Consider the following 16818-nt stretch of genomic DNA (forward strand, 5'->3'; position numbering starts at 1 on the left):
AAGCATGGGGGGTGGGGGGCGGGTGGTCGGGCAAATTCTTCTTGGGTACCTCCTCTCGCTGCATAGGGCAGTTCCCTTCATAGCGAGAGGAGTTTCCTCTTTAATCATCTTTGCTTTTTCTTTCAGGTTGACAGTGAGCATTGCAGACACAGCAGTAGTTGGCTGGATATCTCTTGCATGGAGTCCCGACATTTATTAGTGTTGCTTCGGGATCGACCACAATACCTGGTTGGATGACTAATTCCATGTTGGGATCGTTTCCGACTCTGTTCCCGCCGATGTGGATCAATCACTGTCATTGCTGGCCTTCATGTATGCTGTGGCAATGCCTCTGGCATATCTGTGGTCCATCAGCTCCTGTGTTGTTCCCTGTGTTATGCTCCTGTTAACTCGACGACAGTCTCTGGGCGGCTCTTCCTGGTCTCTTGCCGACAATGCCCTGATCATTCCTTTAGCTGCTGGTGACTTTCGACTCCTGGTCGCTGCAGTAGCTCCTGCCTTCGGCTTCCGCTCCTGAATCGCTGTCCTGATCATGCCCACTGCTTCTCCTGGTGGTCGTGCCCAGGCTGCTTCCATTGTGTTCCTGCCAGCTGCCCTGAGGCCCTGATGTCCGCCATCCTATAAAAGATGTCGGCGTAAAGGTGAAGGAAGTCCCTTGTGGAAGTGACGTTCCTGGCCGTTGTAATAGCCCCCTGCCTCCGAACCACTGCATGGTAGCTCCTGCATCAGCTGTCTTGATCATGCCTGCCACGCTCCTGGCAGTCGTGCCCGGGCCGCCTCCTTTGTGTTCCTGCCAGCTGCCCCAAAGGTCATGATGTCCGCGATCCTGTAGAAGATTTCGGCGTGAAAGTGAACGAGGTCGCCCTGTGGAAAGTGACGTTCCTGGCCGTTGCAGTAGCTCCTGCCTTCCGAACCGCTGCTGTAGCTCCTGCATCAGCTGTCCTGATCATGCCTTCTGCTTCTCCTGGTGGTGGTGTCCTGGGCCTCTTCCGTTGTGTTCCTGCCTGACTGCCCTGAGGTTACTATGTTTCAGTGTCCACCTTCCTATAGAAGATCTTGGAGTGGAGGTGAAGGAAGCTGCCCTGTGGAAGTAGCCGCTGTCTTCTTCAACTTATCTTCGATTTCGTCTTCCCTTCCCTCCCAAGGTCCAAGGGGTCCCAGGAATCGGACAGACCTCCGTCGGCCGAAGGAGAGGAAGACTGCTTCTTCCCCTTGATGCCCTTGGACGATCTAGGGACTACCTCCCTTCCGAGGAGGCAGTGGGTCTCTTGTTGGCTTTTCCCAACCTTCAGGTTAGGAAACCGATTCTCATAGCCCTGGATTTTGTGTTTTGGGAGCCGCAGGTGCGCGAGACTCCCGGTCTGTGATCCCATTCCCAGTCCTAGAGGTTCGCCTCTAAGATCGGGCTTGGTTTGCAATCGCTCCCAGTGCTCGAGATTCTATGGAGGTATCCCGATCTGGTCTGGAGAGACTCGGCCCAGTTCGGGAGCAGTGCGAGAGAAAGGGCCAAAAGGCACCCAGGTGTCTCAGCCCTTCCCACCAGCTTGCTGCAAGCATGAGTGCTTGCCAGTGCTGAGTCAGATTCCCAGCCTGGTGTCTCGATTCTAGCGGTTCGAACACCAGAAGAAGCAGGGAAGAGATTCCCGTGGGAGTCTCAGTGGGACTTCTAAGGGACTGACTCTCTTCTGGGAGACAAGTTTCTCTTGTTGGCTTTTCCTGCCCTGCAGAGGGGATTCGCATTCTCCTGCGGGTCTGGCGTTTTGGGGCCGAGAGAGCGCAGCCTGAGAGGCCATGCCTCGTTGCCAGTCTTGGAAGTCTGCATCTAAAACTGGTTCTGTGCCTGGCTCTTTCAATCTCTTAGGAACTGAAAGCAGCCGATCCCGATTTTTGGGAGTCTCATGGGTCAGCTTGAATTCTGTAAATCACGAGCGCTCTCCTGACGAGAGGCACAGGACGAGAGAAAGTGCCGAGACACCCAGGTGTCTGGGAGCTGAGATGCCAGGTGTCTGGGTGCCGAGATGCCAGGTGTCTTGATACTGCCCGCCAGCGGCTTTGGTTGCTTGGCCAGGTTTCATACTTGTGTCTTGAACCTTAGGATTGAGCATGCAGGATAGCAGACACAGAATTCTCCTTTGAACCTTCTTCTCGAGGGGCCTCGGCCTCGAAGGAGTTTAGAGTTCGGGAACTAGCAATAGTTCACGGCAGACAAGTTCCGCCCTGTCCAGTCCCGACTGTGTTCACGCAATTCGACCATGGCCCGGCCTCGGCTCAGCCCCTGGTCATGCTTCACGAGACTGGCTCAACTCGGCTCACTTGGCTTGCTCGCCCCGCCCAGCCCTTGGTCGCGCTTTGGGAGACTGGACTGGCTCAGCTCGCCCGCCTGCCTCCCGTCCACCGCATACCTCTTCAGTCTGGATTGCGTTCACGCATTGGCTCTGCTCGCCCCATTCTGTTTTTCCAAATTGGATTCTCGGCTCTGTTCGGAGTGAACTTTTTGCTCTTCCCAGGAAAGCTGCTTTGCCATGGCACAAGCACTCTTTCTTCTTCGTGTAGCAGTAATCTCCTTCGGTTGATTATCACTTCACAGTCTGCCTGTCCTGCTGGTTTTACTGGCAGGACAGGTAAGGGTGCTCTTTCTCCTCACCTATTCTCTTTTCCTCTCAGTTGCTCGAGAGGCACAAGATGGACAGAGAGAGCTCTTCGGAGTTCGGCTTCCTGGTGTGCTTTGGGTGTCAGTCCCTCAATTGTTTCTTAGTACAACCAGGTAGCCGAGGAGGGTTTCATGGGATCTGGCAAGGCTCCTCCAAGGGCAGAGGTACAGGAGTTCCACACTTCGGAAGCAGCGAGGGTCTTTCAAGTTGCGATTGCCCTCATTTTTCGGAGAACTTCGCTGCCCGATCCGTCAGCGAGGATCCCAGGACAGGACCTCAACTCCCCAATGGATAATCTTCATCACCACAACCCTTGCAGTTTCGAGGGCCGAGTGTCGGGGACCGCAGCGGTCCTTGCTTCCGAGAGCGTTCTCGACCGGATGAACTCTTTTCTTCGGTAAATGAGTTCATTCAGGTCGAGACACCAAGCTTCTCCCCTGCCGTGACAGAATACGAGTTCTCCTTGCCTCAAAGGGTCTGGCTGACTGCAGTTCTATGGACAATTCTGGTGCTAAGAAGGACTTTGTCCCAATTCGGATCTCCGGTTTCATAAGTCCTGAGTTGGCTCGACCCTTAGGAACGAACCTTACTTGGTTCTGCCTTTCTCTTGCCCAGATTTGCCAGATACCCCGGTAATCGAGGTTCGTACCAGGGCACTGCCTTATCTTTTGGACAGTGGCCAAGACCTGGGATCTTAGTCATCTCGACTCGACCTCAAGTTCAAGCCAGTCCCCTCAACTCCTAAGAAGTCCCAGGCTTCTGACAGAAGATTGTGGAACATAGCCCTCCTACCCTTCTAGGAAAGTGCACATAACTGTGTCTCTTTCCACCCTCTTTTCCCATAAGGGAGGAGGGAAGAGAGAAAGAAGTATCGACCAGGAAGAAGTTCTCCTACTGCAGATTCCTGGATGAAATAATACTTATCAAGTCTCTGGAGCTGGCAGCGACATTGCTGAGACTTGGGAATGGTTTCCCTCAGGAGAAGTATCTATTTCCCTTAGGTCTCGGCAATTCTTTTCATCCCACTTCCCCTCCCATGTGCCCGATTCAGGAAATGCCAGCCCGGCTAGAGCTAATTGTCTCGGTATCCTGTCATCTTGCAGAAGCTTTCCCATGGCGGAGAATGGAAGTCTGCTTCCCATTCCTCCGTCCTTCTTTCCTCTTCGAAGTATGAGGAAGGAGTTAGGCTAATGCTTGACTGAAGGAACCTTCGAATATGCTTTGCATATTTTCTCACATCATGTGTCTACTTACAGATTCACCGATGGAAGAATAGGCACACACTTGTAAGACTTTGTCTTGAAGATGTGGGACCGAGACAATTAGTACCTTCTCATTACCATCCTGGGCTCAAGGCAGCCTTTTGGCCTTCTGAGATTTCAGGATGAGTTTTGAGAGGGAATCGTGTTTTCCCCTGTTCCATCTGTCGACAGTTGCAGGTACTCAAGAGTGTTCTATAGCTCACTTGACATCTCAATTGAGTGTTCTGTAGCAGATGACATCCCCGGTGGGGATGTATTTGGGCAGGCGAGCTTGGCCTGGGTTTGAGTGATCGGGACAGAACGTGCTGCTCTTTTCTTCACGAAGATTCATAAAGAGATTGCTTCGACTGAGAAATCCCTACTGTCTTTCTGTTGCCTCCACAACAAGTTGGTAGTTTTTCTGCTCATTCATACTAGACCCAGGGGCCACTATGGTGAGGCATGCAGTCTTTTTGGGAAACTTGATATCTAGTTTTTCCCTCTGTATTTGTCTGTTTCGCTATGGGTTCTCAAGCATTGCTCACCCCGAGTTACAGACAATGTTGGAAGATTTCGCCTCTCCCCAACCTGATAGCCGCTTCCAAGGCATTGAGAAGAGTTCTGCTTGACCCAACCTCCTGTAGCAGCTACACAAGAAGCAGTTCTTCGGGCAGTACATCCCTGGTGTGTTTGGGACTGGAGACCTTCCAGCTTCCCTTGCAAGCATAGGCTTTCTCGCCATGCAGTCTATAGCTGGATATCTCTTGAAGTCCTCTGCAACACTCCCAGGGACTGGATCCGTCTTTGCTGGTGGGTGTCGTCGATGAACTTCTTCTTGGGTCAGAGTCACTCTTCAAGTCTGTGACTTCCTTGTCTTTCTGCTGAGGGTTGCTTCTTTCCCTTTCATTTGTGAAGAACATAGGCCCTAGTGACCTAGTCTTCTATCTAAAGTAGCCTTTCTTCAGTCAAGATTTAGCTACGGATGAGAAGCTTCTTCGGTCTTGCTGTCCCAGGGAACTGTTCCCTGGGTGGCATGTGACTCGTTTAGGGTTCCTGTCCCATGCTCTGCACGTGCCCTTACGAGAGTCGTTGGATAGAGATGTGTCCTCTTAGGACCATCTCTCATCTTGCTCCAGCCATGTAGAAGATGGAAGAAGAGGTGAAGGGGATCAATACCCTGGAAGGTGAAGGGGATCAATACCTCGACTCTTTCTTCGGATGTCGAGGTGGACTCTGAATCCATCGGCATCTATTGTCGGGTTTCAAGTCCTTCTTGTTCCCCTCCTCCCTGGACTTTGTATCGATGATCCAGATCAATCGTTACTTTGTCCTTTAGGAGCTATGGTACTTTCGAAAAGGCTCGACATTTCTAACCTGATGTCATCGACATTTTCGCTAGCACTCTTCTCTCCCAAGGAAGAAGTGTCTGGGACACATCTTCCTCCTGACCTTTTGAAATGATCAAAGGAGGTACTCAGCAGCTGACGACGACGATACCAGTACTTTCCACCCGAGAGCTCACGGGTCAATGGGTTGGTCCATCCTCGCATTCTGGAAGTTTCTGTCGGGCTGGAAGCAAGACGTGGTCTCATAGACCATACTCTTGTCTTCCTGTGATCTTGCCCACAGGCCCTTGGAACCTTTTTTCCTTGGCCCTGTGGTGGCTGCTCAACAAGTTGTGTTTTCTTACACGGCTCCTTCAAGAGAACTAGTAGCATCTCGCCTAAGGTGTTGGTTCTGGAAGTGAGAAGGATACCAAGAGTGACTGGCCTCTCTTCCTCCCTTCCTCCTTCTACAGTCCCTACTTCTCCTCCTTCGGGATGAGAATAGGACTCGAACCAAAATTGCTAGATCTGGCGCTGATGCGATAAAGACTACCCATCGAGCACCTGTTCTGTTTTTCTCCCAGAATCATAGAAGCAATTCCACTCCTTCCTCTAGCAAGGGGGAGGAAGGAGAGACTGGCAAAAGAAACCTATCTCAGGTTTACCTTACTGCCTCCGACTCTAAGATTCTTCCAGCCTATTTCGTATAAGTTATGTTTCCTCACTCATGCGAGAAGGTCTAGTATCTGACATTTGATCTTGCAGTTCCTACACTCTGATCAATATGTCAGAGGCAGGTACTCCTCCTTGCTCTTTCGACCAGGAGGAGAGCCCAGGTGTGCAGAACTTCAGTCAGTTCAAGAGAATCACTCAGATTCCTCCCTCCAACCAGTGAGTCTTCCTAATGTAAAGGACCGAGGGTTTGTATATTGTGTTGAAACAAATCACAATTTTTGAAAGTAAATTGTATTTTTCCTAACTGTACAAACCTGAGGTCCTTTACATTACATATTATGCCCACCTCATGCCACCCTCAATCTGAACCTGGACCGAAAGGCAAATTGGAATGTTTACATCCGGGAAGGCGGGTATTCCGGCCTACCTGGCGGTAGTTACTGCCTAACCACCTTGCTCAAGAGTTTAACGGTCGTTTCCAGCCTATGCTAAAAAGTAATTCCTAATGTAAAGGACCTCAGGTTTGTATAGTTAGGAAAATACAATTTACCTACAAAAATTGTGATTTTAAATAAAATTGAATCACTTAGAAGGAAGCAGTTAAAAGAAATGATAAATAACCGGGAGAAAAAATATGACAGAGACAAATGAATGACAAGGCAACCTTAACAATAAGAGAAAATATAAAGGAAAACATTGGAGAAGAAACCTGGGTATGGTAACACTGAAAAGCAACGCTGATCAGTAGTTAGGTACACTAGAATTAATCGATAGGAATAGGTTAAAAGGGGAAGATACAAAATGTTTGTGCTGTGAAGAAATAAATGAAAACTTCTGGAAACATTCCTTACTTTACTGCCCAGCATACAGTGGCATTAGCAATATGGATTTGTGCATCAGCCACATCAAGAAAATAAAGAGGAATTGATATAATATCCTATTTTGCAGCTCTATCGAAAGAAGTTGAAAATAGGAAGGAATTTATAAAGATCTATAGTATTACAGAGACAATAAACGTAACCAAACACAAAGGAGGAAATAGAAGGAGCAGGGAGCCGTTGCAAAGCTATACCCTGCCTACTATTACTGCTACTGCTTGTCCGAAAAAGTGAGATGGCCTGTGACTTTGGAAAACCTATTGCTTGATTACTTGTCATTTCATGAATCAAACGACTAATGTTAATGGAAAGGAAAGTTGTGATCTCGGTCCCGTAATAAAATGTTTCTTTGTTCTTAGTAATAAGACCTGTCTACCTACTACAGTACACTATTTGCCTGTATCTCCGTAAAACAAAGTTTTCGGTTCACTCCCACCATACTTGCTATTACAGTGATCACCGACGACCATTAACCACGGATATCTTAATCTTTAGCAAGCGGACGCGCACTGACATCAGCGGGAACCTTTATATATATATATATATAGAAGGTAGGCCTGAGTATGGTAAATATATGCAATACCATCATTCAATGTTCAGCTGGTGAAACATGCATTTCAGCCTATGGTAGTTTTTGAGTGATTCTAATTGGCTCACCTCTGAGTGTAATACAGTAAACTAGTTATTAGTGTTCTAGTGATTAGACTACATGGGATTACCTGGTTGATAACCAAAGTTTTGTGCATGGGGAAAAAGAATAAAGAACCGACTGCCAATACATGGGCTAACCACCCATTCTTCCCTAACCAAGTTTAGAATGGGTAGCCTAAAACTACAAGGTAACTGTGAACGGACTGTTAGCTTGGAAATTGATTTTTCCTGTACATTCGGTGTTGCTGATGAATGGGGGTGGTGGAGTTTATTGTCGGTCAAATTATTAACCTCATATCTCTGTCCAACATGGTTGGGGACCTTTTGGGAACACAGGCTTTTGGATGGGGGAAATCTTTGGAAGAAAGACCGAATTGCCATGTTGTTGTAATGGAATGGTTTTATGATGCGCAAGTCATTAGGGATAGGAGTCACATGTTTAAGAAGGATTTTTCAGCACATAAGGAACATTTACAGTTTGAAGTAATGCCATTTGGACTAACATCAGCCCCATTGACATTTGTCAGATTAATGTTACAAATTCTAGGGGACATAGAAAATGTTGCAGTATACTTGGACGATGTAATCATTTTTAGCAAAGACTTAGAAAGTCACCTCAGAACATTAGAAATGGTCCTAGAGAGATTAAGAATTGCAGGACTAAAAATAAAATTAAAGAAATGTCAATTTCTGATGAAAAACTTAGAATACTTGGGTCATATAATTAGTGAAGATGGACTGCGCATGCAGGTACAGGTAAAATAAAGCAGTTGATTATAGTTCCCACTATTTTGAAAGCATTAAGAGAAGGTTCCTAGGTATGGTAGGTTATTAAGACCTTTCACGAAGGGTTTGCTACTATAGCCAAATCTTTGACAAATTAACCAAGAAAGGAGTAAATTACACGAATGGAAGGATGAACAAGAAACAGCCTTTCAAACACTAAAACAAAATGACCGGGAACCTGTTTTAGTCTGCAGATTTTCCAAAGACTTCTACTCGAGCTTGTGATGCCTCAAGTACAGGACTAGGATCATGTTGTTACAAAGGCAAAAAACTAGAATGAGAGCAGTATATTATACTAGTAGAGTTTTTAAATGCAGCAGAAAGAAACTATAGTACCACAGAAAGAGAGTGTTTAGCTTTATATTGGGGTTTAAAGAAATTTAGACACATACTTTTAGGTTAATGTGCTTACTGATCACAAACCCATTTGTGACTTATTTAAAGAGCCTTCACTAACAACATGAAGTTCAATAGATGGTTCATTAGTGTATTAGAATTTGCCCCAAATTCTGGTATATTCAGGAGATTTGACACCTTGGCAGATGCATTATCTAGATCTCAAGAAAAACAGAAAAAATGCATTACCTTTTGCTTTAGTTATCAAGTAGTAGATTTAGATCTAGAAAGAGTGAAAATACAACAAGAAAATGATGCAGAAATCAGACAAATAGTTGGACAGTTAATGGCAGATGAATCTTTAAAACCTGATAGTCAATTGATAAATGGATTGTTGTATAAAAAGCCAACAGAGAAGAATGGTTGTTCTCGTCTATACATCCCAAAAACATTTAATCAGAGAAGTTTTAGAACTAACACACTCCTTATAAGTTAGCAGGACATCCAGGAATCAAAGACAAAGCAGAATCATGTGAAATTATTTTTGGCCAAATTGAGTGAAGATGCCAAAAACACATACAAAACTGTATGGTTGTAACCAACATAAGGTAACATAAATCTTAAAGTTCCACTTGAAAAATATCCATCAGAATTAAATCCATTTTAAGTAGTAACTATGGACTTTTTTGGTCCATTTCCAACCACTATTAGAGGAAATAGACAAATATTAGTCTTCTTAGACTATTTAACTAGATATGTAGAAATAGTACCAGTAAGAAACAGAAACTCTTAAATCTAGAATTATCACAAGACATTCCATGTCCACAAGTTCTTCTTTCGGACAATGCTGCGGGTTACTAGTGATCTTTTTTAAAGAAAATATGTGAATTTTATGAAATAAATAGAGTGTCAATTAACAGCTTATAAACCGAGTTCTAATGGAGCAGTAGAACGAACTAATCGTAAAATAAAGGATATCATGAAAAGACTGGGACTTGGCAATAGAAGACGTACAGTTCACATTGAATAATACTATAAATGAGACGATAGGAGAATCCTCACATTATTTGCTATGTGGTTATCAGAAAAAAATGCCTAACACATTATTAGACGATGCAACGCCACCCAGACGTACTTATAATTATGATGACTATGTTGCATGGAAGACCAGACGCCACAGGCATTCATGAAGACAGGAAAAGAATTAAAAGGAGTTCATACTTACTCCTTGCCAAATATTATAATAAAAAGTACCATTAAACCAGACGATAGTAGGTATTCAAATTTATGCACAAATCTCATGCTCTAGAAGGGCCAAATGTAAAGGGGTCTCCCAAATTTCACTGGACTATATAGAGAGCTGTAAATTATTAAAATTAAATAAAAATATAGAAGTAATCAATGAAAGTGATCTAAAGGAAAAAGTAGTTCACTGGAATCATATAAAAATAGTAAAAACAGGTCCATAGTCCACTGAAGTTGTAGAAAACCTAAGACATGAAAATGCTGGAGATAATGTTGTAAACAAAAGGTATAATCTGCGCAACAGACAGAGTTAAATACATATATAAACGTATATAATGTATATGGAAAAATTATTATGAATGTAATGTATGTAGAGAAACCTATATATACTGTATATGTATATATATATATATATATATATATATATATATATATATATATATATGTATATATATATATATATATATATATATATATATATATATATATATATATATACAAAAAATCTGATAAAAGTCTAATCTTACAGATGCGAAAATGCTGCTCATCATTGTAATTGTCCTGTTTGGACTCATTTCGTCAGAAGTGGAAATAAGAAAGGGATCATTGTTGAAGAGACATGGGAATGTCAAGATGATTAAAGACTTAGGCATAATAAAGACTGACATATCATCAGTGTTAAGTAATGAGAAAAAGTTAAAAGACATTCAAAAGAATAATGGGACAATTCTGCAAAAGGGGGATAACAACAGTGTTACTTCCTTATTAGAAAACCTAAATGCAGAAATAGAAGTGACTGTACAAACAAGATCAGATCCCTCCTACCTTTTATTGGAACTGCTTTGAACACATTATTTGGAGTTGCCACTGAATCAAATGTGGAACACGAAAAAGGAAGAATAGACCGGTTTGAAAAGTGGGCCGCAACAAGAGGAACAGTGATAAATGAAGTAATATGTTCACAGAACCAAAATACATATCAAACAGAAAAGGAAAACTAAAAGGTTTCATAAACAAGGTAAATGAAAATGTAACAAGAAAACTGAATAAGTTAGAAAATGAACAGTTCTTAAACACGTTTGCTCTAGAAAGTGAAGTAATTCCGCAGAACTCTGAAAACACATTAAACACCACCATTTGCTGGCTTATAAAAGGTATCTTGAGCCCAACACTAATTACTCCTAAAGAACTTGAAGATATAATTAAGTTTTGTATCCTAGAGAAGCATTTACGACCACTTGTGGATGACGTATTTATGTATTACAATTTAAGAAGTGTGAAAGTACTTTATGATAAGATTATTTTAGTTGTACGCAACTTTCAATACTAGGACCACAAACACATTAATCACACTGTATCCATTTCCCATGATGGAAAATAATAAACCTATTATTCAAAAGGGAACAATCAAGCATTTTGCATTAGAAGAACACGCTTTGTTCTTGTCATTCTTTACAGACCAACAATTTCAAGAATGTATTATATTAAGAGAACAGGAGTATATATGTAACTTTGATAACTTGTATAAGAGCACTAATGCTCTTGCTAATATTCAAGTGTTAAACCAAAACCAAGACAAAGATGTATTTACAACAAATTACAACAAGAGTTTTGAAGCCTTTATAGTTCATCAGGAAATTTTTGTATTTTTCCATAGATACAGTTGTAGCTAAAGTTAAATGTCACATCATTACTACAGAGGTAAAGTTTAAAAATGTTAAATCTTTTATAACATCATGTCAGTTAGTAATAGCAAACAAATTGTGTTATAGATCTCATCTTTCACAACATATAACTTAAAAAACATGCCATATCAAATTACTCACACAAGATTTATGAATTTAAGTTGTCTCGTTTTTAGTTGATAGGTAAGATAGGTGAAAGAAGAGTGAGGGCAGTTAGCTAACTAACTATGGTAGGGAATAGTTTAGAAGTGAAATATTAGTAAGAGTAATGTCAAGTGTGTTTATCACAATTTTATTTAGGTAAGGGTACAATTTTTCTAATATTAACATAATACAATAATAATTTACATTATATAACAGGTGAATTGTATATATTGTATATCTTGAATTTTATTTCTTATTAGTATAATCATATTTAAAACATGAAATAAAATAAAAATAAGTTCCAATTTCCTCATTTTAACCTTATGTTAATTGTCATAATGATTTTGCATGCTACCTACATAGTAAATTCTAAATATTACTTTTTCACAAAGCATTTCTTAATAATATAATGGTTGAGGTTCATCACGATGAATATATGAAGATAATTTTCTCCACCATCTGTGGTCTGTGTTGTTTGGGTGGTTTCTCTGTCTGCTACGGATTCTTCTGTTAATTCACTGTTGTATTGATCTAGTTTTTTCCATATGTTGGTTGCCAGTCTGTATAATCTTTGATTAATTGGTTCTATTTTGTATTTTTTGTGTAGTTGTTCTATATTCAGATCGTCATCTTCTTGATTGTTTCTTACTGCGGACCTTAGTATCTTATTTTGGAATTTTTGTAATGCACTTATACTGGAAGTCGATGCTAAACACATGGGTATTGGCGGATATTCCATTATTGGTCTGATTAGGCTTTTGTAGAAATGGGATTTTGATATTTGTGTTCATATTCCTAAACGTGTTTTAGCTTTGTATTTTGTGTTCTTGCTATTCTTAGCCTTTCTCTCACGTGTCTTGATATTCCTCTTTGTCCGAATTGCATTCCTAGTATTCTTGTGCTTTTAGTAAAATTCATCGGTTGTTGGCCTAACATTATGTGTGCAGGTTTGTAAGCAGACACTGATACTAGTTGGAATTTAGATTGATTTGTCTTTATCTTCCACTTCTTTTCAAACTGATTTATTCTTTCAATTTGGTTTCATTGTTTTTTTGTGCTTTGCTTGTCTTTCAAAAGTTTGATCTCCTTCGAGTACGTTTCTGTGTATAACTATTTGAGTTATATCATCTGCAAAGCAGACATCAGCACAGTACTCTGGTGTGAAGTCATATCCGATGTATATATAATATGAATAGTGTTGGGCTGAATACAGATCCTTGTGGGACTCACTTTAGTAACGGAATGGATTCCATTGTAATTTTGTAACTTGATTGCTGTTGTTCGATCTCTGTGATGAAGCCTTTTATAGTATTTAAAAAATGTCTGGAAGGTTGAGATGTAATATTTTGTACTGGAAGTCCTTGTATCCATACTTTGTCAAATGCCTTGAGAATATCTCACATACTAGGTTAAAGGTACCTTCTTCTTTGTGATAGTGCAATACTCTTATGTATTGTTGCTATTGCAATCTTCCATCTTCCTTTCTAAATCCATATTAATTATTGGCTGTGTAGCTGATTACCTTCTAGAACAACACTAATCTGTTGTTAATTATTTTTTAAATATTTTGCCAGGCATTTCTAGTAATGATATTGGTCTATAATTCTCTACCTGACTAGTATCTTTCCTGGTTTAGGTATCAAAATCATTATTGCATTCTTGAATATAATTGTAAAATATCAATAAAGAGGGCCCAGTTGTATATTTCTCTTAATTTTTCGAATGCAATGTCTGGTAAATTTTGAATTATGATCTTGTTAATTCCACTCTTCCTGGTGCTTTGTGTTTTCAAATTTTTAATTATTATTTTGATTTCATAACTCTATTTTCCTTGTTAATAGAGCAGTCTTCATTGTCTGCTAATATCAGCTGCATAATGCAGATTTGTTCTGTGTGTCTATGTTGTTTAATGAATTCATTGACTTTTGTCTCATGTTGGTTGTCAAAATTTTGGTTATTCTCCTCGTTATCTGGAATATTTCCTGCCAGTAGGCCTTGTGCAGTACAGTATTTCTGGAACTCTTTGTCATCATATATTTTCTCATTCCCGTGCATGTATGGCGAAGTATTAGTTTTGCTTCCCATCAGTCTTGCAACGGAGTTCCAAAATTGTTTTTAGGTTGTTGTACTGTATTTCTGTGTTTTTATTAGATCTTCCCAATTTTGATGATATAATCTTGAGTTTTCTTGTACTAACTGTTCTTGTAATGACACATATCTTCTCATTATAATATGTTGTTTCCACCCTGTTATAAGTACTGTGTTTTGGATGTTGTTGTAGTTTATTGTATCAATTTCAACTTATCACTACTAATAGGATGTGGAAGTGTGGTGTATTTAGTTATGGGTGTATGATTTTTTATTGCTTCCTGTATTTCTGTACCATTCTCCAAGTTCACCATCTACTATTTCTTTTGTTATTTCTATTTCATTTGAATTTATTGTTGTTGTCTACTCATTTTTTCCTTCTATTTCATTTTTTGAAGCTTTTCCACCTTGCTCTTTTATTTATGGTATTTCTAAGGATGGGATCATTATTGATTTTATTATTTATAGTAAACTGTACGTCTTCTAAAGCTAAATCAGTCTTCTGTATTAGGTTTAACTAAAGTTTTCAGGATATCCTTTATTTTACGATTTGTTCTTTCTTCTGCTCCATTTGAACTTGACCTATATGCTGTTATTTGACATTTATTTATCTCATAAAATTCACATAATTTTCTTAAAAAGTTCACTAGTAAATTCAGCTGTGTTATCAGAAAAAACTTGCATATCATTAATGTCTCGTAATAATTCTAGATTTAAGAGCTTCTGATACTGTAATTGCATCTCTATTTCTTACTGGTACAATCTCTACATATCTTGTTAGATAGTCTAAAAAGACTACTAATATTTGTTTATTCCCTCTAACAGTGGTAGGAAATGGACCTAAAAATCCATTGACACGACCTGGAACGGTTGGAGTTCAATGGATATTTTTCAAGTGGAGCCTTTGGATTTACGTTACCCTTTATTTCTATTACAAGCTACACAATTTTGTACAAAGTTTTTGGCATCTTCACTACAATGTGTCCAACAATAGTTTCTGGTTATGATTCTACTTGTCTTTTTTTGGTTCCTGGATGTCCTGCTAACTCAGATATAAATGAGTGTGTTAGTTCTAAAACTTCTCTGATTAGTGTTTTTGGGATGTATAGACGAGAATAACCATTCTTCTTTGTTGGTCTTTTATATAATAAACCATTGATTAAAACAAAATCAGGTTTTGAAGATTCATCTGTCATTAACTGTCCCTGTTATCTGTCTGATTTCTGTATCCTTTCCTTTGTTGTATTTGTACTCTTTCTAAATCTAAGTCTACTAATTGACAGCCTAAAACAAAAGTATTAGTGGTAATGCATTTCTCTGTTTCTTCTTGGGATCTGGATAATGCAACGGCTAGTGTATTAAATTTCCCTGGGATATATCTGAATTCTGGAGCAAATTCAACACTAATGAACCATCTATTGAACTTCATGTTTTTTGTAAAAGTTCTCTTAAAACAAATCACAAATGGGTCTGTGATCAGTAAGTACATTGACTTTATGTCCTAGGGATTATGTCTAAATGTCTTTAATCCGCAGTATAATGCTAAACATTCTCTTTCTATTGTGCTAAATTTCTCTCTGCTGCATTTAAGACTCTACTGGCATAATATACTGCCCTCATTCTGGTTTTGTCCATTTTGCAATAATACAGCCCCTAGCCCTGTGATTTGAGGCATCAAAGCTAAGTAGAAGTCTTTGGAGAAATCTGGATGACTACTACAGGATTCCCTTGTCATTTTACTCTTTAGTGTTTGGAAGGCTGTATCTTGCTCTTTATTCCATTCATATTTGACATCCTTCTCTTGTTAATCTGTTAATGGTTTGGCTATTGTAGCAAACCCTTAATGAAAGGTCTATAAACCTACCATTCCTAGGAATCGTCTCAATGTTTTCAAATTTGAAGGAGCTGGATATTCAACTATTCTTTATCTTGCCTGCTTGCATTCGCAGTCCATCTTCACTAATTACATGACCTAAGTATTCCAAGGATTTCATTAAGAATTGACATTTCTTTAATTTGATTTTTAGTCCTGCTCTTCTTAATCTTTCTAGGACTATTTCTAAAGTTTTGAGGTGACTTTCTAAATCTTTACTAAAAATGATAACGTCATCTAAGTAAACTGCAACATTTTCTATATCCCCTAGTATTTGCAGCATTAATCTAACAAACGTTGAAGGAGCCGAAGTGAGTCCAAATGGCATGACTTCAAATTGTAAATGTTCTTTATGTGTGCTGAAGGCTGTGTATGGTTTCGACTCTTCGTCTAAAGGTACTTGCCAGTATCCACTCAGTAAATCTAAATATGAAAATATTTTTGCACCTCCTAATTGAGTAACATATCTTGAATTACTGGCATTGGCGTTGGAATTTAACTTTCTATAATCTATCACAAGTCTCCAATTTCCATCTTTCTTTGGAACAAGTAGTAATGGAATTATATGGAGATTTAGAAGGAATGACTACCCATCTTTCTTCATCTCTTCTATCAAATTATCAAATATGGGTCTTTGGCTTATTGGTAATCTGTAATTAGGAATCAAGAATGGTTTTGTTCTATCATCTAACAAAATTTTATGCTTTAGACATTTCTTCATCGAATTTATCTCCTTCTATAGCTATTACATCTCTTTATTTTCCTAATACCTGAATTAATTTATTTTTGTTTTCTGGGAAATCTGTTTTATTCACCTCTTTGCTTAATTCAGACCTTTGACCAGTTACAGAGAAAAATGCTTTTTCTTCCAGTGTTAGTAACGGTTTGTTTATAGGTATTCCTTTGCAAAAGACAATGCCTGCATATAGTGTTAGTTTGTTATTTGAGTAGTTTTGGACATAAACTTCACAAGTATTACCCTTCATGTGACTAAGGAATTATCCATCCTGACCAATTCTGGCAACTCTTCATTTAATAATAGAACGTCTTTAACTTCTATCTCTTCCTTTTCCCTTAAATGTATTTTTGTTAAACATTTTGGATGCAAAGTTATTTGTCTAGTTAGCATGAATTGTATTTTATTATCATCAGCAGTGCTTACCATTCATATTTCTTCATCTTTTATCTCTGCAAAGTAACAATGTTCTGCATCTACACTATTTTCTTCAGTTACTATTAC

The 16818-nt window shown here is 39.7% G+C and overlaps 1 protein-coding gene across 2 annotated transcripts in view; it reads left to right on the plus strand.

The window, feature by feature from the left end:
- Positions 1–7004: 7004 nt before the first annotated feature.
- Positions 7005–16818, plus strand: part of LOC136837462 (endoplasmic reticulum membrane-associated RNA degradation protein-like) — a 334200-nt gene continuing 324386 nt past the window's right edge. For both annotated transcript variants that reach the window (XM_067102242.1, XM_067102244.1), the window contains exon 1: positions 7005–7321. The gene's annotated coding sequence lies outside the window, so the exon portion shown is untranslated. The remainder of the gene's footprint in view (positions 7322–16818) is intronic.

The sequence above is a fragment of the Macrobrachium rosenbergii genome, chromosome 59 (assembly GCF_040412425.1).
Source record: "Macrobrachium rosenbergii isolate ZJJX-2024 chromosome 59, ASM4041242v1, whole genome shotgun sequence".
NCBI classification, from domain to species: Eukaryota; Metazoa; Arthropoda; class Malacostraca; order Decapoda; family Palaemonidae; genus Macrobrachium; species Macrobrachium rosenbergii.